The sequence below is a fragment of the Simochromis diagramma genome, unplaced genomic scaffold (genome assembly GCF_900408965.1).
Source record: "Simochromis diagramma unplaced genomic scaffold, fSimDia1.1 OVJJ01000321.1, whole genome shotgun sequence".
Taxonomy (NCBI): Eukaryota; Metazoa; Chordata; class Actinopteri; order Cichliformes; family Cichlidae; genus Simochromis; species Simochromis diagramma.
In genome coordinates this window covers 14,963,911-14,991,178 of record NW_024386772.1, presented here as the reverse complement: position 1 = coordinate 14,991,178, position 27,268 = coordinate 14,963,911, and the positions used below count along the sequence as shown (strand labels likewise).

Genomic DNA, 27,268 nt, shown 5'->3' with positions numbered 1-27,268 from the left:
TCCCTTGCGCACACATTTCTGAGTGGTGACTGTCAGACAAGCTCCTGGACTCCCCAGCAGAGGCTGCAGGACCACGCACCCCAGTGTCCCTCCAACCTCCCTCCAATGCTCACCATTGACCCCCCCCCCCCCCCCCAAAAAAAAAAGCTAATTCCATTATACATTCCCGACTGGTAGGAAGAGGGCCGTCTTCTAATTGCTTTCTTATCCCCCTGAGTCCCCCTCACTCTATCCTCCACCACCACCACCACCACCCCCCCCCCCTCTTCTCGGCCCGCCCCTCGCCCTACGTGCACTCGACATGGCAGCAGACAAGCAGAGGAGGGAGGCGAGCTAGAGAACAGGAGAGAGGGAGAGCAGGAGAGAGAGAGAGGGCGAGAGAGGCAGGCAGGCTGCTGCTATCAGGGAATACTGGTGCCATTTTCAGCATCGCAGGCTAAAAGGATTGAGCCTCGCCGCTGTACGCTTGGCTCGGCTCTGCTCAGCTCACCTCAGCTCAGACCAGCTGAACAAGAGGGGGACTGGAAGGGCCAACAAAAGAAGGAAAGAACGGCTGACCCCTAACACAGGTACCACGCTTCTCCCTGACATTTGCATCTCTTCTAAGGCAGGATACAAGTTGGAGTGCAGCACAGTGTAGATGGAAGTGTGAGCAAGGTGTATTGGCCAAGGGGGTGTGTTTGTGTCTGTTCGTGCCTGTTTTGTCGATGTGTACATCTGTGTGTGCGTGTATGTGTGTGTGTGCCTGTGCATGCTGAATAGAGGACAGCAGGGTCTCTCGTGGGACTGCGTTCTATTTTCATTTGCTGGGTGTTTTTTTTGGGGGGGGGGGGGGGTTCAGAGAGGAAGAACATTTGCCTCCCACATAAACACACACTCCCAACACCTGCTTCAACCCTGTTTTCCACCAGCATCTGTCCAAACAACAGGCACCAAAAAAAAAAAATTAAAGCCATATCTGCCTGCAAAACACATGGATAACAAGCAGCAGAGGCATGAGCTGCAACCTCTCTTTCTGTTTGTCTGGGGTTTGTTTGTTTTTTTTCCTCGCTTCCAAGCTCCGTTCAGCATCCTGCGCCTTAGGATGTGTTACGTAGTCTTCTAACAGGACGCTATGTCAGAGCAGCGATGTGTCATAGCACGCTGTTTACTCTGCCTATTGCATAAGGACAAATCTGAAATACACACATCAATATTAATCTTATGAAACCAGTGATGAGGTCAGATTGTAAAATGTGTTTAGTTTGGCATACACATACATTTTTCTAGATCTTTGTATTTTGTTTGTGTGTCTGCATGGAGTTTAGGCACAGCGTGTTAAAGCTCATATGCTATTTTTAGTATGGCATTGCCTATTTCCTGGCTCTGGATGCATGCTGTACGGTACATATGCACACTGATCTATATGTGAGTGCCGCACGTCCAACATGCTGCATAGCTCATTTCTGAGGTGCCTTTACTACAGCGTGTCATTAAAAGATGCACCGAGACTGCAGTGTCACTGCCGACTGAAAGTGATGCTACCGACAGCTTCGTTCACCCCGAGGAGAGGGAGAGATGGGATGAGGTGGACAGAGAGTGTGCGAGGGAGGGAGGGAGGGAGGGAGGAAAGAGGGCTGAGGGAGAAGGTGTGACAGAGAGAGAGAGAGAGAGAGAGGGAGAGTAAATAAAGCGAGGGGGAGGTGGAGAAAGATACGGCAATGTGTGTGTGTGTGTGTGTGTGTGTGTGTGTGTGTGTGTGTGTGTGTGTGTGTGTGTGTGCGTATAGGTCCGTTTGTGTTTATGTGCTGGGATAGGACGAGAGAGAGAGTGCGCACAGTGGGGGAGGAGGGGTAACGACGCGATAACGCAGAGAGGGTGTAGAGAGGTGTCAGGGAGAGAAAACAGAGGTGAGATGGAAAACAGCAGTGGCGTGTGTGTTTGTGTGTGTCAGGAAATATAGTGACAATATGCACACAAGAGGAAGAATAAGAGAATGATAGAGCAGGAGAGGGGAAGTGATAAGAGAAGAAGTAAAATATATGAATGGAAGATGAGGCCGATCCCCTATAGCGATGCAGCGGCTTGATTGTCGTCAAGCGCATAAACAGTGTGCGTGTGCAGAAATGAATTTTTTCCATGTAAAAAGAGTACAACAGCAATGAATGCACCACATATCTACAGTTACAAATCTCTTTTCCAGCAATACGTCCATAGGATTCTGAATGTGTGTGTAAAAGAAAAACTTAAGTCAAGAACTGCCCCACTGCTTTGCCAAAACATGGCAAGGCACTTTCCCTCAAACACACAATCGCTGCTAAAGAGACGGCAGGCTGTTGCACGCAATATGCAGAAACACACGCGAAAGCACACAAATCGTCTGCTCTCCTTCTCCTGTGACTCTTTCTCCTTCACACACAGACTATACACTGGCTTTCCTGCATGATGCAACACAATGAAAGGAAGCTGATTATCATGGAGATTGGGAGTCATGTGGAGAGCAGGTTTCTGTGTGTGTTTGTGTGTTTGCGCGTGTGCGTAGGTGTGTGCATGATGGCCTGTAAAGGGCATACTGAAATTGGCAACTCATTGTTGTGGTGAAATGAAAGGTGAAAGCTTCCCTCTGTTCTGTGTCCCTCTTGCTTTCTCCTCCTAAGCCCTCCACCCCCCTGCCTGTCTCTCAGTCTCAGACCAACACAAATATGTGAGGTCAAAGAGAGGAGAGGAGACAGAATGGGTAACAGAAGCACAGATTAAAGGTACATACCAAGGACGACAAGACACCATCCTTGTTAAAGACTTAAAACACCCAGCGGTTGTCTTTCTCTTCTCAAAGTTTCTTCTCCTTAACTTTTAATCTTTCTATCTCGGCATTGATCCGTCGCTTTGTTTACATCGGATGTCTCAATTACTCCATAACACCATTTTTAACTAGGCTGTTTCGGTGTGCACGTGTGTCTCTGTGAGTTTCCAAGCAACACACTATAAGCCCCAAGTGCCCGTCTAATTGCCCCGGAGGCTCATGGTTATTTACTGTGAGGGGTTATTAGGCAGACACAGAGAAAGAGAGAGTCGGGGAGAGAGAGAGTGTTTGTCCCTCATTAAAGAGAAGAGGCACAAACACAAGCAGGGCTGTAGCAAGCAGCCAGACCACAGCACCATCATCAGCTAACGAATGTGGACACTCCACCTATGATTCATAGCATGTCATTTGTATTCATACTGAGTGACAATTTCTGTTTTCTCGTATGAAACAGCCGTAAATCTTCCCTTAACCTTCCCATTGCTGTCATGATTTCTGTCAATTATCGTCAATGATTTCTCAAACACGATGTCCTCTGTCAAGGTCTGCAGTAACTGTGTGTTTCAGCAGCACCTCGGCAGCTTGGCGTGAGCACACTGCACGCAGATGTTGTGCGCAGGGATGAAATTACCGGCTAAAGGTCGCAAAAAATGAGCTGCAGGTCCCTACCCACTCTATCTCTCATATGCATGTTCCCCTACTTTGCCACTGTGTCACAAGCTATTCACCACACTGCAAGAACCGCAGGGTTCACTGTTCAACATTCAGGTTTCAGACCAGGTTTACTTATAATGTAGTCGCACATTAAATAACCGCACCACAAATCACATGTTTATGAAAATTAATACACTACCTGGTGGCGAGTTGTTTGCTATTTTTTAATCTGAAACTTCATAGCAGGAAATCATGCTTGTCCTTTTGTACACCTGATTTGATCCCCCACGGGCTCTCTAACACATGAAGCACACACGCAGAAACACACATGTGCTCATGAAAGTATAGACACACAGTGTGCGACACGACGCCGCTCTGAAATCCTAATACAAGTTCAAACCCAGGCGTACGCTTCCTCTCATCACGTCTGCTTCTGCACTTACACACAAGCCTGAAAAACTCTGCCTGCGTGGACATCATTAGACCTTACACAAACACACAAACACACACTGTGTATTTCCAGGAGCTCAGTTTGAGTGCAGTGTGATGGGGTGGGTACATGCTGTTCCAGTGAACATTATACGACGGCTGCTAACCTAGATCTGATTGCACACAGAAGCTCGCTATATTCACAACTGTGTGTGTGTGTGTGTGTGTGTCTGTATGTATGTATGTGTTACTTACACTTGGGCCTAATGGAGTTTGCAGGTAATATGTTTTTATTGGAGCAGCAGCTAGGACAGTGTCGGTGTAGTGTGTTTGTCGAGCGATGGCTGATGTATTTCTCTCCACGAGAGTGAGGAGCATCAAGAGATGGAGATGGAGAGGGAGGAAGTTGGGGGTGGGGGTGGTGGTGGAGGTGTGTGTGGGGGGGGGGGGATAGCAAGAGGTTACTGCAGGAAGAGAAGACAGGGGTTGTGATGAGAGAGAGGGAGAGAGATGGCAAGGAGGAGGGGGAAAGGAAAGGCTCATCTGTATGCTGCTTACTGTGAGCTGCTTGTTTGATCTGGAGGGAGTACTTAGTGCTGGATGGTGGGATGCTGCAGAGTAGGGAAGGCAAAAATAAGGTTCCTGCAAATGCGTGTGTGTGTGTGCATGAGAGAGCAATTGAGAGAGAGAGAGAGGAAGAGAGAGAGAGAGAGAGAGAGAGAGAGAGAGCGTGTAATTACGTGTGAGGTGTTGGGTGCAGCACTTTGCTCATTAAAAGGATCTGGCTGCTGTCCAGCTCCGCGCAGTTTATCAACTGTCCTTCATGTCTCTCATCCTCCTCCTCCCCTTTCTCTCCTTTCCTTTCCTTCCTTCTCTATCCATTTCTTTCCTGCTCTTCTCTTGCCCCTTTAGCTTTCTTCCTCTCCCTTCTCTGCACTTCATCCTCCTCTTCCAGGATTACTGCAACAAAACGCTGCTTTGCAATGGTGCTGATAGCCTGTTTGGGGGGGGGGGGTCTTTCATCACTGATGGATGTTTGTGCCTCATTAGAGATGAATAAAAGTGTCGGTGGAGCATCAGAAATGAAGACATTTACACATATAGCGTGAGAAACATATATAAATGTAGGAAAAAGCGTTTCGTAACAAAGGTGAGACCGACAGCTTGTTAGCACAATACACCCATGGGGCGACTGCTAAACATTCAAATTCACATTCAAGAAAGAATCAGCCGTCTGCTGCAGTGAGAAATAAAACACTCTTGTGCGTTGGTGAACACCACAGACCGGCGCCGCCTTCTGTATGTGCCCCACTAATGGTAAAGAAATGCATAATCAGGGCTTTCTCTCAGCATCAGCGAGGGTAGGGGTGATTCTGCTCGCGAATACAATGACTTCACTCACGCCTTCCTTTCTGCAAGCATATGGAGAATGATATATATGCTTGTTATTATTAAAGTTTTTGGGTGAGTTTGCAATTGTGGGACTAAGTTTTCTTTGCCTGCACAGCTGTTCAGCCCTGTGTGTCCAGCAAGCAAGGCCTCCGTTTTGGCTGGAATGCATATTGTGTGTGTCTGTGTGTGCGTGCAGGTAAACGAGTGCTGCTGCTGTTCAGTTAGGACGCATAATGAAAAATAGAAGAATCAAATCAGGCAAATAAAAGATGACAATAATGCTGGAAATAGTAAAAAAAAAAAAGTGAAAGAGGCAGATGGAGAAAACAAGAAAAGAGGGAAACAATTGAAGAGTGATGGTAAAGCAGAGATCAGGGAGACGTAGGAACAGAGAAAGACAGATTAGGGAACGGTAAAATAAAATGATAACCATGGAACACTTGAGCAACACTTGAGCAAAATGGAGAAACGGCTACAAGTCAGGCGGGGAGATCGGTCGCGTGTGTTATGCGAGAAGGAGGAAGAAAGCGCATGAGATGGGACCGGGCGATTGTCAAGCATTGTAGCGGAACCAGAAACTGTCACCCGTTTCTCTCCTGTGTTCTGATCAAGGAGCGAGAGACACACTTTGAAAAGTTTTCTACCCACCTACCCCCTTCCTGCGTCTTCAAACAGCTGCTGGAGTTACATAACAGCGAGGTGAGAAAGAACGAGAAGCGTGAGAGAGAGAAAAGGGAAGAAATGACTTACAACGCAAAACTCACACATAGCCTGAATTAGGATTTATTTGTCACATGAACACAATTCTTTTCCCTTTACTGTTTTGACAGTGATGTTTCTGAAGTATCTTTGCTAAATTTGTGACAATGACAATTAAGAAAGACAAGGATAGAGAAAGAAAAGGTATAGGAGAGAGGTGGATGTGTCTGTGAGCATACTGCAACTTGACTATATGAACAGAGTGTATTTAGGTTAAGTTGAATGTATCACTGATGCCTGTTGTTGTTGGTAAATGTGGGTTAGAACATAGAAGATTATCTGGGGTGAGAACTTAAGATACAGCGCATCAGTCTGACGGAACTTCATTTCCCAACATTCAGTATAACAGACAGCAGGAATATGAACACATGCAGACACAGAACCTAAAACATTACTTTGAGGACATATTCCTGGATAGCTGTGAGATGGGTAACATGAGTAAAATTCTTCATTATCTTAAAGAACAGAAATAAAAGCAGCACATTTAAAGTGTCGCAAAGTGAAAATAAACCAAACAGATCATTTTTCTTGCAATTCCTGCCTCTATATGATGATAATGATAATGGATTATATGGTCATCTCACCTGTGTGTGCACAGGGGCCCAACCCACCTGCTGCTCCAATCCTTTTGTTTATGTGAGGCAGCCAATCAGAGGAAAGCTAGCTTAAATATAGGTTGGTCCTAAAGAGAGATGAGTGAAAATGGCTTAAATAGCACCGATTCGCCCATTAAAAGGTGAATAAGAATTATTTTGAGTTGTGAATCCTGCCGAGCTACTTTTGTAGAGTACTCATAGTCATAGCGATTCACACTTGTATTTTATTGCTAAACCTCTTCAGTTCACCACATGCCATCAAACAAATAACCATGTGTGGCTGAGGAATGCAAGCTGAAGTGCCTGCATTCATCTACTCAACAGGGTTAGGTTCAGCGGGCTACATCACTTAGGTGCAAAAGCATGCTTCCCACACATATAGTACATATACGTATGTTTCAGCGATGTTGGGCCTGTCTGACCGATTACAGCACAGCAAATTGCAAACGCAGGTAAAAAATAATGCTGCGGCTCCTCTCCAGCGCCCGTTGAGTACATCAGCCATGCCCCGCATTCAGTGCTGTTGCCAGGTTGCATGCTTGTTTGCTTACACGCACGTGTGCGTGGCTGCATGTGCCTGTATGTTTTGCTTGACTGCCTCTGTACTATGAACACAAAGTGAGTTCTCTGCCTGTGAATTAGCCTCCATAGCAACCAGTGCCACACAGTCAGCCAGCCATCCAGCCAGCCAGGCGGTGAAGTGAATGAACGCCATTCTGCTTGCGCGATCAGAAAATGGGTACAGGCCTGGTGCCAGATCTGGGTAAAGCGGGCACATCGGTATGCCGATGTGCAGAGACAATGGGCCGTTGCTCTGGTGATGGGAAGGGCTGGTCGGGTAACAATGAGCACTGGTATGTGGATGACAAACAATGTCAACAGCAACTTTCAGCCACTTTGTTTGTTTTCCTACTGTTTCTCTTTTTGTCCACCGCTACTTTTTGTTTGTTGCTCAGCATCTACCTACCTTTCATCCCCTGATCTCTCCCTGTTTGCTTTCCTCCTCTCTTCTTTCTCTTCTGTCTGTGTCTCTATGAGAAAGAGGTTGCGGCATTGCGGAGGTGGGTGTTGAGCGGGGGCATAGGAGAGTTTTTTGTTTGGTTTTGTTTTTTTATCAGTATGTTATTGTCAGAGCCGTCCCATCACCTTGGATACACACACACACATATATGCACCCACAAATACAGACACGTGAACACACACAAACACACACACACACATCTTAGACGTCAAACACACGTCAGATGCTAATAACTGACAGTCAAGCTCAGAAGCGAGCCCAACAGAACACAACTCACATGGCAAGCTGTGCTAAATTGACCAAACTGTTCCAGACAAAGATCTAAGTATAAACAAAACAATCATGGCACACACGTCACACATACGCTTTATGCTGGCTTCTGATCTAGATGGTAGCCACGTCCCAAGGTGCGCTGTTCAACCACCAGGACAGGATGAGGGTGAGCAGGGGCATAGTTGGGACCTGGCTAATTGTGATGTTCTCATGCAGAGAAAACATGAGGGAGATGCTAATGACCTCTCACTCAGATGTGTATCGACTGGCCCAGGCGTAGCCATGGTAGCCAGCCAGAACACATACACATATACACACACAAAACACAAAATTACCTGAGGCTCAGATGAGGGATAAGTGTGAGCCAAATTTTTGAAATTAAATTATAATTTGATATCATCAATTATCTGACTTGTTAGGATGTCTTACTGCTACGTCGAGCTAAACATAATGAGTGCTGAGAATGGAGCAACTTCGCTGTACTGCACATTGATATTGCTTTTTATTATTCCTACCATTCTGGAGATAAAAAAAAAACCTGTTTATTGAGCCCAAAAAAGGATATAAAGAGAGAGAAGAAGGGAAGGAGAGTGTGAGAGTGAAGGCTGCTGAACAGCCGACACACCTGGTACAGGATAAGAATAGTAATCAATCACGCACATGCACACGCAGAGGCAAACATGTACAGAGCACAGCTGGGCTGCAAAAAAGCCATCTGTATTACCACAATATAACACTCAGTGTGTACATGCTGTGTGTGTCTCTGTGTGCATGTATACGTGTGCATGCAAGAAAAATCTAGATCAGCTTCCTATTCGCTCAACCATGTCTGTCTTTACGATGGAGAAACACAGTTGCACAAGCCGGGATTAACATGCATGCTCACTAATATATGCAGACACCCCCCCACCCCACACACACACACCTTCACACAGAGACTCATGCGGAAGCACTGACTTTCACCTGCAGCCATAGGCTACATAGCAATGCATACTAAAAAGACCAGGATAGAAGAGGGGCAAAGTGCAAATAGAGAGATGGATGAGACAAGTAGGGGTGGGGAGGCTGAAGGATGGATGGGTGAAAGAGGGGAGGCTGGTGACGGGGGTTTGTAGAGCCGGGGAGATCTGTAATGAGATCTCGGTGAGTCAGACAGGATGCTAAACTCTTATTCTGACTGGATAACCAACAAAGCCAAAGTGGGAATGCATTAGAAAGCATTAGGCTAGCTGGCTAATAGCAAAATCTGTGTCAATGGTATTAGAATGAAGTAACATCCACGGAATCACTCTCAAAAGCATTGATCTTCTTCTTTTTTCTAAAAAAAAAACCCCAAAACAACGAGCACAGGCATCCGGGCGGTGGATTCAGCTAAGGCTGGCAACAATTCACAGCTACCTAAGCAGTTTTCCCCTCAGCATTAAATTAGAATAGCTTAGCGTTGACCCACTGTTGCTTTTAGCGCGTTAGCTTGTATCAGAGTGTGAGTCATAAGCTTTGCTGGGAGAAGCCACAGCACAAATTTAAACATCAGAGCAGTCAACAAACCCTGGGCTATCTCCGTGGCCATATTTATTCATGCGGTGTGACACCCATGAACATGCACATGCACGCACGCACACACAAAAACGCACACATAATGAAGGCACATGCTGAGCTTGGGTACAAACTAGAGCAAAAATAAGCAAATGCATCAGATTTATGTAGGAGAAAGACGGCAGTATTAGACATTTTTCTCACTGTCAACAAATCCTGCATAAAAGGCCGACACAGAGAATAACTTGGTCCAAAAGGCGAGCGTTTTCTGTGCACCCAACACCAGAGAGCTACGGTGGTAAGAAACTATTAAAAGCGCATAAATGAGCCACTGTGTTGCATCGGGTGACACTTTACTTCATTATGACAAACTCCAGGCTAGTTTATTTTGAGCGAGTCTTTCATATACTGTCCTGCTGCAATGAATATTAATGCGTATTAATCCGCAGCGGAAAATAGACCCGTGATAAATGCAATCTTTACTTCCAACTGGGAGATATTGTCGAAAAGCTACACTGCCCGGCAGTTTCAGGAAATTATCTTTGCCTTTCTTAAAGAATAAAACATTATAATTGTGAGCAGCTTCAAAAATTTACATTAGCTGAAAAAAAAGTGCTGCTCTTTCTTATCTTTTAGGACAAGTTAGTAATTCAGAAGTGGCAGTAAGTTATTCTCTCTTTTTCCATGTTTTTCCTCTCTCTCTTCCTCCTTTGAAATTTCTCTCCATCCCTCTTTGTACCTCCATCTCTTCTCCGTAACTGCTCCATCTTTCAATAAAGCATTCTGCTTTGCAGCTTCCTCCCTCCTTTGAGTTATCCCCATCTCACTCTCTTTATCTTCTCTCAGAGCCTCCATCTTTCACTGTTTCCCCCTGCCTCTTCCGCTAGCCATCTTTCTCTCCCCGGCTCCCCTTTCTTTAACCTTTTATGCTCTCCTCTTACTCCTCTCCACCTCTTTTCACTCTCTTTCTCTCGCAGCGTGTGTGTCAGCTCCCTGTTTCAGTCTTTCCATCACCCCCCCCTCCAACCCCCCCCACTCCATCAACATCCTATACACCACACCTCCTCCCCTCTCACTCCTGCCTCTTTCTCTTTCCTCCTTCCGCCTTTTTCCATCTTCAGCACACATCTGCTAGTCTAACACCAATCGTCTCCCTTTTCAGCATGCTATCCTCACACCCATTACACTCTTCCCTTCTCCACCCCTCTATCTCACTTTCGGGTTATGACGTGTGATTGCATATTCCTGCCTCATTCAAGCAGCCACATGCTCACACATAGATGCACGCACCTTCATCCTCGTTAATATATTCAGTGTGTATAATGTCATCGTCAAGGTTAACAGCTGAGGTGCAGTGGTAAGAGGAGCCAAGGGTTACTGGCAATGTAGGAGCCACATTGTTGTTATGGGGTACTCTTACTGATTAATGATTTTCACAGCTCAATAATCAGCAACATCTAAGTATTTTAGGGTAGAAATTATGTAATCCAACGACCTTTCATATACATCATCAAGGAATGCATTGAAGGATAATTGAAGATCCTCTAATCAAATGGTAATTATTGTCATAAATGTTTGGAACTGAAGGCAATCAGAGAATTTCATGCTGTTTTAGCCTCAGCCTCCATCCTCCATCCCCTCATTTATGTTCATTAATATGAAGGACTGCCATTGTTCCATGGATAATTCATTGACATGCATGGCGGCAGCGTCCCCGTGTTTGTTTGTGTGTGCGTGCGTGTGTACATTCACCGCGGCGGGCGAACAGATGCAAAAGGCATGACAAGAAAATAACCTTCCCTCCTTCGTCTCTCGCGTTGACGAGACGCCTCTATTGCGCTCTCACCACGCCACCCCACACCCCACGCCCCTCTATTTTTATCATCTTTGCACGGTCTCTCCGTCTCTCGCGCTCGCTCTTTTGCTGTCTGACTCTCACTCTTTCAGCCTCTCTGTCCTTGGGTGTCTGCAGCCAGCTGTGTTTTCAGGCCATTAGTGCCCCCCCCCCATCCATTTTCCCCATCACCGATTCCTCCAGCAGACCTCACCCTCCTCCTGCCTCCCCTCCATCTCACTCTCTCTCTTCCTTTCTCCTCCTCCTCCTCTTCCTTTCGCACTCCTCTGTCCCCATGACCACTGGGGCTCCATTGTCAAAGCAACTGCTGATAACAGCCTCGTGTTTGGCCCAGCGTTCTGTTATGCCACTGCACCAAAATATCAGATGTCTGTGCACATCCTCATCTGTAAACATCCACAAGATACATATGAATGTGTGCTTGTAACAGGAAAAAAATACAATAAACGCCTGCACCAGCAAACGCACGCATTATTTTTATACATGCATGGCTGTTGCAACATTCACACACCCGCATACAACAACAAATCTACCCAGTCAGCACCTTCCCCTTTATGTAAACATCTTGTTGTGCTGCTAGCCTCTTGCGGTTGTTTCCCGTTATGAAAAGTTATTGCGCTGCATAGTGCCATTTACTTTTCTACACCCACCCTAACTCACTCATCATAATAAAAACGTGATTAATCTACTTTCCTGGTGGCTTGCTGATGCTTAGAGAGTCTGGCCTTCGAACGCACAGCGGAACAGAGGGAGCGAGAGAGAGCAGGTTGTCTTTGAGAAAGTGGGCCACGGATATCGCGTCCCCGGTGGATCTGTGCGGTCAGCAAAAGAGGGCTGGCCCAAGTCACTCGTGATGCGGATGATGATTACTGTTTCATCTTCTTTTCCAAGTGGCTAGAAATTAGTGCAGAATCCCAGTAGCTTCGATTCCTGGATCACCAAAGTAGGGCTGGGGTTAAAGAAGAAGGGCGTTAGTCTAGAATAGACATTACATGACACTATAACACATAACGCAGCTGACTCATGAGGCTTATATCACTAGTTTCCTATCTTTCTAACTTGAAGTCAGTTACAGATAAAGCTAGATCTATTTGCTCAGGTTGCTAATAATAGTCAAAGCAATATGAATGTTCCAACCAAGTAAATATAGCCAGGTAGAGCACACATATAAAAAGATTTACAGCATGACATCAAAATATATCATGCATCAGTAAAAAAAAATAATCTCAAACCAGATCGTCCTTTTCTGACTGAAGACAATCAAGGCACTTCTTTTTTGGCCTATGATCATTATAAATGAATTTGTACTACCATATTTCTGCTATGCCACTGTGTGTGTGTGTGTGTGTGTGTGTGTGTGTGTGTGTGTGTGTGTGTGTGTGTGTGTGTGTGTGTGAATGTTTGGTGTGTGTATGAGACACACACACACACACACACACGGAATCCATTTTCGGTTCCCTTTAACCACTAGAGGACAATAAAAATGGGTCGTCCTAAAAGAGGGGGACATGCACACACTCACACATATACACAAGATGATGGCCCGTTGCATCATCTGCATCTCGTCTTCCTGTCGGCTAACACTCCCTCCTCCTCCTCCACGTCCTGCTCCTTCTCCTCAGTCTGTCCTTCCTCCCATCCATTATGCGCACCCCCCCCACCACCACTCTATTGATTGAGCCATTCAATTTCCGGCCGTAATTCAACTACACTGTTGCACTTGAATATGTAAATGAGCCCATGGGGGTTGCTGGTGCTGTTGTTGTCATGGAAACCTCTCATCAAACGCGCATGAAAGACATGTGCGCACTCCCTCACGCACAACGGCTTCCTTCGGGGGTTAGGAAGGAGAGACAAGGTGAAATGAGCGTGTGCGCGCGCTGTGCTCCTGTGAAACCGAAACTTTGACAGAGGCTGAAATGACCTCACCGCACCCTTGCGTGTGTGTGTGTGTGTGTGTGTGTGTGTGTGTGTGTGTGTGTGTGTGTGTGTGTGTGTGTGTGGTAGGAATCCTGGATGTATCTGTAGCGTTGTGCTTTTTAAGACCACCCCCCCCACACACACACACACATACACACACCCACCATCATCTCCTTCACCTCCCTTTAAATTCCCTGCCCTATCTCCCTCTCTCTCGCTCGCTCCCCCCCCTCCCACCATGTTAGTGCAGCCCTCTAATCGCACTGACAGGAGAACAGCGCTCTGTGTGGCTTCTGCCACCATGCATGCACTGAAACACACACAGGGAGCATAAACACATGCAGAATTAATACATCCTCCGTGTTTTCTCTTTCTAGCTCATGCACGCCACTGAAAACTTCCAGACACGAACAACCGCGGTGCGCATCACTCACAGCCTCTCGTTTAGTCTCGTGTGTCATTAACGTGCTCCTCTCCCTCTGTGCTGCTTCCTGCTGCCGTGTGGTAGCTTTTGGGACGTTTTTGGGTCACGGGGATGCCACGCCAATCTCTCAGTGGGGTTTTTTTTATGTGTCTGTGTGTGAGGGGGGTCAGGGAGATTCAGGGGCAGTCTGTGATCATTGCAATATATCTTTGCATTGGTTATTGTGTGTTTGAGGCATATGTCTGTGTTTTTGTGCATGCAAGACATGGGAGGAATTAATTTTAAAGCCCCTGAAAAACACCCACAAGTTTTTGTTTGACACGGAATAAAACATTCAGATTTAACCAGCAGTGCAGCCAAAGCTGAGCAAACAATACACTTCAAACACTTCTGTGGCTGCTGCACTAAAGTATGTGACATCACCTTTTTCTAGATTAGCTAAGCCCACTTTAAGCTGGCAAAAAAAGGAAAAACAAAACTTGTGTTTTGTTTTTTTGGTTGTTTTTTTCTGTAGGTTTGAAGTGTGTGGTTTTTTTCCTCCTTCCAAATTAGTATAACAGAATGCAGGCAGCTGTTCAATTCATCACTGCAAAGCTTCCTACAGATAAATTATTAATGCAAGTCACCCAAGCAAGGGCATTTATCCGAGCAATAATAAGGCATTTGATGATGTGGTCGGGGTTAAAGTGTTCAGCTGGCAGTTGAGCCGCATCCTTTCCATGAACAATGACACTTCAATTTGGCAATGAATCAAGAGGGAAGCATTTTCTTACCCCTGAAAAAAAAATACAAATCCAACAAATGTCTCCCACAGTGGTTTTGTTTGAACTCAATTTTGGTGGAAAGTGGAAGACCTAGTGGGCATATATGAGTGAGGGCTTGCTCGTGTGTTCACAGGCATGTACATGTGTGCGTATGCATGTGTGTGCACACTGCTAGGCAAATGAGCTTGTCAGTATGCGGCGCAGGCCTCTCTCTGGTGGCAGGCAGATGACAGTGCAGTGATTGGGCTGATTTCACTGAGGACGTGAGGGGAAATCTGAAGGCTGCCTCAGGGCTCAGGTGCTTATCACCTCCCCGCACACTGACGCGCACATGCGCACACGCTCGTGCACAGATTCGGACGCGTGCGCATACACACAGAGATGTGCGTACAGCTACCTTTTACAGCTGTCTCTATAGACACACGCGCACATACAGATGCATGGACAGACGCATGAAACCAGAGACATGGACAAGTGCTCACCTGGGTGATACACACATGTATGTACTTACATGCACTCTGTCTCTTCTACTTTATTACAAAGTTAATTATCGAAATCTCTTGCGAGAGTGCTGCACCATATCGTCTGTGTGTCTGACCACCCAGTGCTAGCAACACATCACACACACACACACACACACACACACACACACACACACACACACACACACACACACACACACACACACACACAAGAATCTGCAGGATTCTGTGCAAGAGAGAGCAATAATTATAGCCCAGGGCAGGTGGGAAAGGGGAAATTAGAGTTTGTGTGAAGGTCTGCATGCACTTCCTAAAAGACAATAATTGACAATTTATTACTGCACACGTGGCAGTTGGCATTTTGCAATGGATTTTTTTCTTTTTTTTTTCTTTTTCAAAGGAATGGCTTTTTAGATTTCTTTGCATGTCTGTTGATAGCATTATCTGATAATTACCTTTCAAATATTTTTTGTCATAGAAACAGATTGTGTTTTGACTGTTTTAGTCCCTCTCTAGTCAACAGTTGCAGTTCAGTAGTAAACTGCTTGGTTTTGGTCATTTTGATCATCATGTTGTGCCCAAGCTTAAATCCCGAGCATCATATGAGTCAGTGTGTGCTTTGCATTTCACGTTTCTATATAGTTTGTTCAATAAGCCTCACTCTCCCTCCCTCCTTCTGCTCTTGAATGAACTTCAAGAGCAGCTGTAGACATAAAGACTCGTTTACACATTTAGAAAGGCCCTTTGCTAAACAGTATCATTCGATCTGAGTCAGAGTCTTGTTGGTTTGATTAATTTTTAGATCTGAACTCAGCATAATCCAGCTTGGTTAGCACTTTTGTCTCACAGCAAGAAGGTGCTGGGTTCGAATCCAGGCTCTCTGTGCAGAGTTTGTTCCCTCCTGCTAATGTGGCTTCCTCCTACAGTCCAGAGACATGCATGTCGGTTAATATGTGGTTTTAAAATGGTCATAGGTTTGAACAGTTGTCCGTCACTGTGTGCTAGACCTCTGATAGATTGGTGGCCTGTCCAGGCTATAGCCTTCCTCTCACCCTATGACAGTTAGGATAGGCTCCTAACTGTTGTGGGATCTCAATGAATTGGATAAGTGGAAGAAAATGGATATTTGAACACAGCAATAAGACGAGGGTCTTGATCTTGTTACATATGAAATCTGCATCGGTTCATTTTATGATGTAATCTGCATGCTTGGAGCTCTTCTAGTCAAGCGTATTCTGCACACCGAGAAACAGATTAGCAAAATTAACAGCTGCCAGCAGCAAGCTGGAGAATGAATTGAGGTCTGACCTGGACAAGCAATGAAGTACGCTGCTTCCTCCATATGTTAGACCTTATTTGTGTGTTTATTCCTCTTCCCTCCCCCCCAGTCCCTAAGAGTGAACACCGCTGCGTGGCTTTAGGTGATGCATTATGGTGCGTTTGAAGTCATTTCTGGTGCAATGCAAAAACTACTGCTGAGAGTGCACTAGCAGCTGAAGTTATTATCGCTCAGATTAAATGTCGTGCCGCTCTAAACTGGGTATGCGCTATAATTCATGTAGCATTGCCGAGATAACGCGAGGACTTGCAAAGCTAGTAGCATTAAACATTACACAGTGTCCTCCTTCTCTGTCACCTGAGTGATTTTAGTGCTTTGGCGGATTATGTGCAACTATATCTGTTGACTGGGGGTTGTTTTTCATTCAGCTCCAAAAGCTATTCAGTAATGGTAACTTGTCCAAACCAATGCAACAATGCCATTTTGCTTCAGTTCACAGAGGTGCAGCAATTTACAATGAATTACCTTTGATAGTTCACAAAAGATTGAAATGGGAAGTGTGAAAGAGGGTTAAGGGGAAAAAAGTACTCACAAATGACAAAAGATAAATTGAGGGTAAGGGACTCTGAGAGGTTCAAGTCTTTGGTCTCACTCCATTTGGTAAAAAAAAAAAAAAGTGGCTCAATAGCTGCTGTCAAAGAGAAAGAGATGTTAGACAGCCTTTCTATTTTCAGCATGTCTGTCCATGTGCATGTTTGTCTCTACGTCCGTCCTTCTGTGTGCTTCTCTCCGTATATTTGTCTTTCTCCAAACTCACAAATCTGTCTGCAGCAGGAAAGACTGTAAATTAAACATCTAAGATTTTCTCTCTCTCTGTCCTTGGCTGTTATCCCTTTGCTCTGTTCCTCTCACCCTCCTCCCCTGTCTTATGCGCTCAATCGGCCCTCCCTGGCTCGCCCCCGACTGTATTTCTTCTCCTTCCTTTCATCTCTGTCCTTCCCTGCTCTTCTCTCTGGGCAAGAGAGAGAGAGAGAGAGAGCGAAACAGAGAGCAAGTAAGGGATGGAGCATGGAGGCGGAGGACTGGGGTGGGTGGAGATCATAGAGGCGATGAGGCCGTGTGGAGCGGATGGATAGACAGATGCATTGATAAGGGCTGCCGACTCCACAGCGCACTTGCTGCATATCCAATCTCTCTCGCCCTGTCTCTCTCTCTCTCATCTCTCTTTTTCATTTCAGGACTAATGCTCCCCTAGCCTTCAAATGTCAGTTCAGTATGGCAACCTATTAGATGGTTAGCCAGAGTGGCTGACAGCTCTCTCCCTCCCTCCCATTCTCTCTTGGCTTCTCGCACACATTCAGGACAGAATTATTGTCTGAGGTTTTTGCAGTCTTTCAGAGCTGGCAAGAAAGACATGAGACAGACAGATACTGAGGGAGTATTTGCATCTCAGCCGCTACTCCACCTCCCCGCTGCTGGAGTACATTTCCTCATATAGGTCATTGTATTTAAAGCTATCATAATGAACATTAAATACCAGCCAGTAACGACATGACTACTTCCTTGTGAAAGAAAACGGTTGTCAACCCACCAGTTTCCTTCAGCTTTATGTTTGAAAGCTTATCACCGTAGTTTTAGAGCCTCGACTTTACTGTTTATGTCACTTCCATCGTTCTAGCTGCCAAAAACTTATTAGGAACGGTTTTAGTTAATATGACTCTTTTGAAATACAGCGCTCCAGCCAGGATCTGTTTGGCCAGAAGTGGGAAGAGCCACAGCAAGAATCCCCAAACACAGCGGGCATCAATGACCACAGACATGGCACTGATTAAGTCAGACACAGTATGACTTAATCAGCCAGCCTACAGACCAACTCTAGGTTGGCTAAAGCAACATAACGTAAACGTTACATGTGGAGAAGGGTGTCTGCTGTGCCATCAGCTGATGTGTGACGGCATTAAGATCAGTTTCCTGTCTCGAAATTGTGTTTCTTTTCTTTGTCCTTATAATTTGCTACATTTTAAAGAAAAAAAAAAGACATGTAATGGTGAACTTTTGCTTTGGATCATTTAAGTATACCCAGTTCATAAAATTACAAATAAATAAATGATAAGAGTAACTGATATTTTCACTTATGTAAAAATGTAGCATCTGAATACTCTTCTGAGCCATCGCAGCCTCACTGTGAAAGGAAGTTTCAGCAAAAGAAAGGTAGAGTGAGCAAGAGAGAGAGAAAGAGAGCGTGCGCAAGAGAGAGAGAGAAATATATAAATAAACCAAAAAAGAGAGACAGAGGAGAGGCATGAAACAGAGGATTAGGGGCTTAGTTAGCCTGCATGAAATCCCCTTTTCCTCTCGCGCCCTACAAAGGGAAGAAGGCAATTGGCCACATTATACAAAAAGAGAAGGCGAGGGAGGCGTGTGGGGGGATTGAGGAGGGAGATGAAAGGGGGGGGGGGGCAAAAAAAAGCTTTCTGAATACTTTGCTGTTTTTCACATCTCCAGTCTTTCCACAGTGCCACTCAGCATGGCTGCCACCCCACCTGTGACATCACATATAGCAATACAGGAGGTTTTTTTAGGTTTGCCGTTTTTTGGCAAGGTGAGGAGGTGGGGGGTGTGACATTGGCCTTGAAACCTGCTATGGTCTTGCCTCCAGGACAGACAACCAGGCAACTCAGTAAGAGAAAGAGAGTGATCACAGTGAGAATGAGGGAGAGTTGGGAGAGCAAGGGGGGACACGGTTGCCATGGTGACTTGCTGAAAGATGCGAGCACGCTTGTTTATCTGTGGGCCGGGCGAGCGTGCTCGGCGGGCCCTCTAACCGAGCAGATGTGTGTGCGCGCGCGTTTGTGTGTGCATGTGTTTATCAGCATGTGGGTGAGGATGCTCACGTGCAGACACACTCCAAGACCCATAAACTGACCCTTCCACAGCTTTCTTTGTAAACAAACCTGCACGGACAAACACACAAACACAGCCTCACTTAATAGAAGCCCACCTTACCAGCTCGGTATTATTGAGCCAACAGGAGTGGGCTGATAGAAGCTAATTGGCCTGGTGTGAGCCGAGACTGCAGATAAGAGGAGGGACAGAAACAGACTGAGGGTATAATACACAGGGTGATAGACAGAGAAGGAAAGAAAATGAGAGACAAAACAAAAAAAAAGGATGAGAGGATGTAATGGAGTGGGCAAAAAAAAGAAGAGGAAAACAGCAGATGCGTAAGACACATTAGAGCAAAACTGAAGGAGTATAAAAAAGAGGTTTGAGAGTTTTCAGATAAATGGAAACAATGAAGATAATGAGGGAAAACAAATGAGAAGTGATTATGAGAATGAGAGAGAGTAAATGTGACGTGATGAGACGTCTTATGATGTGATGAGATTCAATGCGACGTGTGCAAGCGGGGGCATGCTTCCATGCTAGCAGAGAGCAGCCCCAGTCCCATAGGGCAGACACTGCAGGCGTCGTAGTACATCAAATGTCACAGACCAGACATTAAGCTGCAAGGCTGCATGACCACTGGTTTTACACGCATACACACACACACACAAATGCACAAACATCGTCGTATGCAGATTCCCCCACAGAGATATGGAGACTGCTTAAATATTTGTGAAATCTGAGGTCATCACACAGAGGTAAAAGCTGCAGACTGTGAATAGGCATAGCTGCACACAGGGTCACATGTTCACATGGGCTCTGTGACACTATTTGTGTCATCTGGAGGTTGATGTGATGTTGTGAACACGCACAGTGTGTTGAGCTTGCCCCATTACCTGCGACAGATAGACTTATAAGGCACTGTGTTAGCTGGTATGCCATGTGCTGACAGCTTAATTTGCACAGAGGTATAAAAAATACTTGTGTAGGTGTGACTGTGTCCCTATTTATTCTTTGTGAGGTGAGTGCCAGAGTCACCCTCCTTAAAATAACAAGCTACCCCTTTCCCTTAGGACAGCAGACAGCCATCCATGCAAGCTGCCTGATCCCGAGCCACCCTAGTTCACTGCTCGATCCATCTCCGGCTTTCTCTTCCTGCCTCTCTCCCCCTTCTCCCTTTGTCTCACTGTCCATGAATCACCCACACATAGTCAGTGATGGCCTCATAAGCTGAGTTTGTCTTGGTGACTTTTCTGTCTTTCTCTCGCCTTGTGCAACGTTGTGAGTGGAACAAACACATAAAAGTAAGGCCGGTGTAACCCACAACTCTGGCTGAATTTATCAAACATGCAGAAGGTGCACTGTTTTTAAGATAAGAGATACACACACACACACACATATCCTAACAAGGCAAACCACCTTCACCTCCAGCTACGCTTAATGAGCTCTCCCCCGGCTAACTGGCCAAGAAGAAGCAGCGGTCAGCTGCCCAAATCTATCCAGCTTGCTCTAATTTTTTATCAGACTCTGCACTTGAGTGGCTGAGCCCTCGGCTCTGTCTCACTAGCTGTGCGGGATAGGCTGGGACAGAATAGGCCTCGTTCACTCAATTAATAGCGCTCTGTGTGTATGAAATGAAGCTGAAATGCATGCAGTGCCAAAACTGGAAAGAGTAGATAAATAAAGCGGCAAATGGTTTTAAGGACTTAGCAGTGTCTAATTTGCCACTAAAATGTGTTTTTATTGCATTTAAATAATGATTATAAACACATTTGTGGAGATATTCCACAGAAGATGGCGGGGGGAAAAATACAGCAGGGGCAAAATCTCATTATACCCCAGATGAATGTGTGTCTGTTGCAGCGTGAGTATGCGAGAAAGCAAGCGTATAAATTCTTCATGCGCCTGTCTTCCTTGACCTGTATGTTACTAGATTGGGGAATGTATGTGAATGCCTGTGTTTGAAGGTGTGTATGGTTTCTAACCTGTGTTTGTGTGTGTGTGTAGATGCAGATATGAGGCAGTCTGCAGGCTGCAGGGCTGTATGGAAATTAGGAGATACACTGCTGCGAAGCAGGTGATGGTGGAGGGAGGGGGAGGACAGGGATGAGGGAGTGAAAGGAAGGAAGAAGAGGAGAGTGGTGCAAGGGGGTCGGATAATGAGGACTCTGATGAGAGGGAAGGAGAGCCCTGAATAGAGATGTCTCAGTGATGGAGAGAAGTTTTTAAAAAAAAATGGGAGCGCGAGAGAGGGAGCGAAAGGATGCAGGGGTTATGAATGGACAGGAAAATGTGAAACAGCTGCCACTAGTGGCGGATTGTGGAAGTAAATAATTGATGTAGGAGGGGGGGAGTAAAAAGGAGGGAGGAGATGAAAGGAGGATATGAAAGTGAACAACAGACAGAAAAGCGGTTTGGTCTGAGGTGGAAGGGAAAAAAGGAGCAGGTAGGTAAAATAATAAAAGAGACAGACTGTGATAAAATGTGGTCTCAATAAGACAAATGGACCACATGAGACAAAAGGGATATGAGAAATTAGAGGAGGAAGGCAGGTAGAGGCTCAGCTATTAAAAAGATGTGAGGATGAGAGGGCTGGGCAGAGTGGTCACAGGCATTAAATGAGAGGGAAAAAGAAAAAAAAGGCTGCACGCTGGGGAGACAGAGCTAAAGACGAAGCAATTTATCCAAAACAGAGAAAACGAGAGATGGGGGAAAGAGCGTGAGCGGAGAGATAAAAAACTGAGAAAGGATGAAAGAGGAGGAGGAGGAGGAGGAGGAAGGGGAGGCCAAGAGACTGATACAGAGAGAGGAGGGACGGAGACGCTGGCAGTAGGAGGACACGGGTGCAGGCGTGGAGACTGTGGCATGCAGCTCAAGTTGGCATGGACTCTATCACTCAGTCTCAGGCCTGGGCACGGGGCCCTCAGTGGCACAAACACACACACGCAAACACACACAGACACGCACGCATAGATGTACACGCACAAGCAGATCAAACACAAGGACATTCGCGTTTTCCTGAGTCTCTTCATTATACACACACACACACGCACTCACAGCAGACAGAGACAGAGAGAAAAACACTGAGCTCAGACACAGCCTGATGCACACATGCACTCAATTAGTCTCAGCCACACACACACACACACACACACACACACACACACACACACACACGCACACACACATATACACATGGAGGAAAAAGATGGATGGATGAGCGTGTGCATGAAGGTGTGTGTGTGTGTGTGTGTGTCTAATTGTGCCACCGCTTGCAGAGCAGAATGAGGGATGGTGTCTCAGAGCTGCTGCTGCCGCTAATAGCCACTGACTAAAGGTGACAGGCTCTCTCTCGCCTTCTGCCTCACTTTTCCTCCGGTCTCTCTCTCTCCCTCTCTCTCTCTCGCTTTCCTCCTGTTCTCCATCCAATCAGCAGTCAGCACATCTGTCCTTCCCGCTTTTCCTCAACCCAATTCGGCACATCCTCTCCCCTTTGTTTCTCCCTCATCCTCTATCTCATATGCCTTCTTTGCCCTTTTACCTCAAGCCCACCCCCTCCTCACACACACACACACCCTGCTTTCATCTCCACTCTTTACCCCCTGCCACCTTTCATCACTTTCTCTCGCCCCCTCCCCACCTCTGTCCTAACCACCCGGTCCTGATAATACACAGGAGATGGCTCACGCATGAATGATCGCATTGGGGTGCGTGCACCACACAAACACAAACATTTAAAGACCGTTATCAGCGAGGCAAGGTTTGTGTATGGAGCGGGATGGGTGCTGTGTTTTGTATGTGCGCATGTATTCGGTCTGATAATGTGCACTTGTGTCGTAGGAAAGTTATTATTCCTGGTGTGCTGCAGCATTTCAGGCCTGGGTGGAAAGATCAAACAAAGAGCAGAGGACGAACGCACACTAACATAGATACACACAAATACACACAAACATACATACACATCTACGCCTGTACCCCTCCTATCTCCTGCTGCCTTTTCATATCCCCGGCTTCTGCAGTTGCCTCACGTCTGGACTCTGTCTACAGAGAGACGAGAGACAAGAGAGAGCACTGTTCTGCTTTCTATCTCCACCAGGTTATTAGACGCATGCAATTAGCGAGCTCGATCAGGATAAATACGCCTGTTTGTGTGTGTGGGTGTGTTCGGAAGTGTGTGTGTGTGTGTGTGTGCGCACGTTTAGAGGGCAGCTGGAGTGTTTGTGTGCAATCAGGGACAGATTGTATGGGATGCATCTGGGTTGGCCTGATGTGGAGACAAGGAGGGGGAGGGATGGAGGTTGTTAATATGATAGTGGCTGCTGGGTGTCTGTGTGTGTGCACGTTTTGCGCCTGTTTGAACAGTTTTCTGTCGTCCCGAGTCGTACTTGTTTATCTGTTTTTAACGTCTGAATATAAAGAATTCTGTACACTTTTCTCTCAGTTTATCTCTAGCATTAAAGACACGAGGACGTCCTGCTGTATTTTTAGTGTCCCTGTACATATTTAACGTGTATGTGTGTGCACATTTGAAGGGGAGTGGCCTGTCATGGTATGTCCTTCCTAGAGGGAAAGAGCTGGCCCCGCAGGGCGTACAAAAAGGGGGGCTTTACTTCACAGCCAATCAGTTTATCTCTGCTGAGGGAACCAGCCATTGCCACCACAGCAACAACAACACCAAGCCAGGCTGCTGCAGGGGATGGATGGGCGATGTGTACAAGCTCCTCTGCTATATTTATCTATCAGTTATCACTTGGTTGCTTTGTTTTTTCTCCTTCTTTTTCATCTTGCTTAGCCCACGTTTCATCCAATCTTTTACCAGTTATCTGCTCTGTTTTACCATCTTGAGTCTTTCTGTCTCTCGGCCTGATATTTCACGTTAATGGGGTCTTTGCGGGAGCTCTCTAAGGTGTGACCTAAAGGGCGAGAACAGAATTGAAAGAAAGAGGGTAAAAAAAAATGAGGGAACGAGAGAGAGAGAGGGAGAGGTTGCGCTTGCAGTTTCCCACTGAAAGGGCTCTTTTTCATTTCTTTTAATCAGCGGCGGCCTGCCTGCATATCTCACCTCTCCTCCTCTTTTTTCTCTCGCGCACAAATCCCCTTTCTCTTTAGCTCATATGTATGCAAATAAGGCATCCTATGCAAATGAGACAGGTAGGGATGGGCAGCAAAGAGGGGAAAGAAATGGGCAGGGGATGAAAAGAGGAAGCAGTGAAGGATAGAGAAGGGGCGAAAAGAGGAAGCGATCGCTGCTGGCATGCTCCGATCAGGCACTGATAAATCTGGCTTTAACACACGAGGACAAACATTTCCGCACTTTACAGGTTCGTAGATTGAATGCAGAGGATCTCTAACAGCTTAAAGTTCTTACATTGTTTACAGCATAACTTTGAGGCTTAAAATGTAATTGATGCATTTATGATCAAGTCTTTAAAACATCACAAAACCTCAAGCAGCCTTGTTGTTAGATGCACTGCTTTTAAAAAAGATATGTCCCCACGTTTTCCACAAGCCCCGCTTATTCTGCTGACAAATAAGATGTGGCTGCTTATACCTCCTCCTCCTTTCCACCTCCTCCTCCTCCCTCCATATGCATTTGTTTTCTCTTTCGTTTTACTGAAAAGAATAAACATCTTGGAAGGGATTTTTCCATCAGCTCGTCTCTCTTTCCACCATCTGCCATTGCGAGAAACTCAGAATGCTTCAGTTCTCCGCTTCTTTTTTTTTCTTTTTTTTTGCTGGAAGAGGAGCAACTCTTTCTTGGAGTAAAGTGGGCCAGCACATTTTCTGTGAAATTCAACCCCGTTGCACACATTGGAAAATGCAGCCAATCTTCTCAGCAGTTTGTTTATCAGCGGTACACTAATGTCCCAGAATTAACATTTGTTAACGGTTTATTGATGTTGAAATGCTGCACAGAGCGAGACGCCTGACTGTCAAAACACACTGATACTAGATGGCAGAAGCAGTTTTGTCTTGGGTGTTTTCATGGGTCTACGTTAAGGCGACCAGATCTGTGTTGCAAGGAAGGAAAACTTGGCAGTTACTGGCTGTAGATTAGTTGCTGGGTGGAGCAGATGATATGGATTTATTGATGTTGACATTTGGACCAGAATCTGGAGCCGGTAGGTTGAGGAGAAACCTTTGAATGTGCATAAAGGTGTGAACAGAAGGTGTTGAAGGGAAATGTCTGGAAAGCCCAATAAAAGTCCAACAAAAAGGAAAACTGAAAGTCAAGGAAATAACAGTGAGCGAATGAAATCAACTGGGCAATGAGTGAGGACATGGTTGGAGAAGCGAACAGGTGGAGACACAAGACAAATAGACAAATGGGTGGCTAAATACTCGTGAGGACCTAAAAGGTAAACAAGGAGCAGGGCCCTATTCCAAGAAGCGTGTTCAACAAACTCATAGTTGTTACCTCAACCTGCTTCCTGGAATAGGGCCCAGGTGAAACCAATGTGAGCGGGGAAGACAATCCCAAAGGAGGGGAAAAAGACAAAGACAGGAAGTGGCAGGGTGGAATTAACAAAAATAAAACAGGAAATTGCTAAAACAACAATCGTAAACACAAACAAAGAGGCACAGACAAGAAAACACAGGAGATGCAAATGGAAACTTTGACCAAATCCACGTAAACAGATTCACTTTGTCTCAATGTCAAACCACCACCTATCAAATTGCCCACATTCAGAGGTGATAAAGCAACCAGACACCACCCTCTGTGCAGATGTACATGGGGGGGGCTTCTGCTGAGGGACTTGGGAAGATGCAATGGCCTCATTTGCTTTTCACGCTTTACTGGCGTGGTGAGTCTGCGTAGGTTCACTCGAATTTGCAAGTTTGCGCATTCGCTGTCTGTGAATCCTCACGAGCCAAATGCAGGTTCCTAAAGGTTTCAAAATGTGCGTGTTTATAACTGACAGAGAGCGAGAGGCTGATGCTCAGCGTGTGTGTGTTCAAGTGTTTCCAAAGCAGTGCGCATAGCTGCCGCTGTATCCCCTCACCAAACTGCTTTGTGGCAGAGTGTCAGCTCAGCTCCCAAACACACACACATACCACTAACACACTCATACTACTGTCTTGTGAGCTTAATGCAAAAAGATTTAAGCTACTTAACATATGCATTTTGATGGATCATTACTAAAGTTCATATTTGGAGTCCATGAGTCAAACAGAGGCTCTGGGAAAGGATGTAGTGCAAAGCAAGCATGCAAAATGAGCATAGAGTGTGGATACATGCAGGTCGAGGAAACTAAGATGAGCAACACTGAAGTCTGCAGAGATTAATTTCTGTCATTCACTTGCTTTCAATGTTTTCCACCTCAGGCTTCATTCATTCTGTGTCTGCGGCTCTCTTTTTTTCCACTCTCTTCCTCCTTTCCACAGAGCAGCATCCCTTCACACCCTCTAAGTCAGTCAGCCACACTTAGTCCCAAATCCCCCTTCTTTCTGCAGGAGGGATGAAGTCATGCACCGCAGGCATAGTGCAGATCCCTCCTCGCTCGCTGTGCCCTCCCCATGCCTGCCACTCAGTCAAAAAGCATATGGGCACATTGTTGTGCCAATGCCCCTCCCAGAACACCTGACTCTGTCTAGTCACGCATGGCGGGCACTGCACACACACACTTGCAGAGAGGACAGACACACCTGCTTGCGCACAAAAAACACACACCACCATCCTTGCATGACGGGCATATCCTTGATTGTCCCCCGATGTTCCCCACTGCGAACCTCGCCACCAGCTGTGGGTAATACGCACAGTGAAGACACCCTTCAGCATAGTGCTCCGAGACCTGACATAAACTGTGACACGTGTAGTTACTCTCTCTTTTGTTCCAGGCCCGGACTTAACTGCACAGATGACACCAACAAGCTCCGAGTTTAAAGGCTTTAATTCCCGCTGGCGAGAGCTAGGCTGAGGAATATATGCACTCTCTGGCATCGTTAGGTAGTTAAGATAAAAGCGTTCACCGCGTAGCGTATGCTCAGTTCCCTGGTCCTGCATTAGCGCTGCAGTATTTACTTAATAATTTCATCCTGGGATATTGCAGCAGCAGTAGCAGCAGTTAATCTACAAAATGGGGCCTCTATGATGGCTAATTTGGTTGAAGTCAGCCCCACTCACCACCTGCGTGTGGATTAAAGGAAAAGATCGGCCTTAAAACACCGTAACAGCACTAAGAATGATCAATGGCGCTGTCACAGTTTGATGTTTC

At 46.0% G+C, this 27,268-nt stretch overlaps 1 protein-coding gene across 1 annotated transcript in view; it reads left to right on the top strand.

The window, feature by feature from the left end:
- Nucleotides 1-349: 349 nt before the first annotated feature.
- Nucleotides 350-27,268, top strand: part of LOC120746261 (retinoic acid-induced protein 1) — a 51,471-nt gene continuing 24,552 nt past the window's right edge. The window contains exon 1 of the mRNA XM_040051647.1: nucleotides 350-569. The gene's annotated coding sequence lies outside the window, so the exon portion shown is untranslated. The remainder of the gene's footprint in view (nucleotides 570-27,268) is intronic.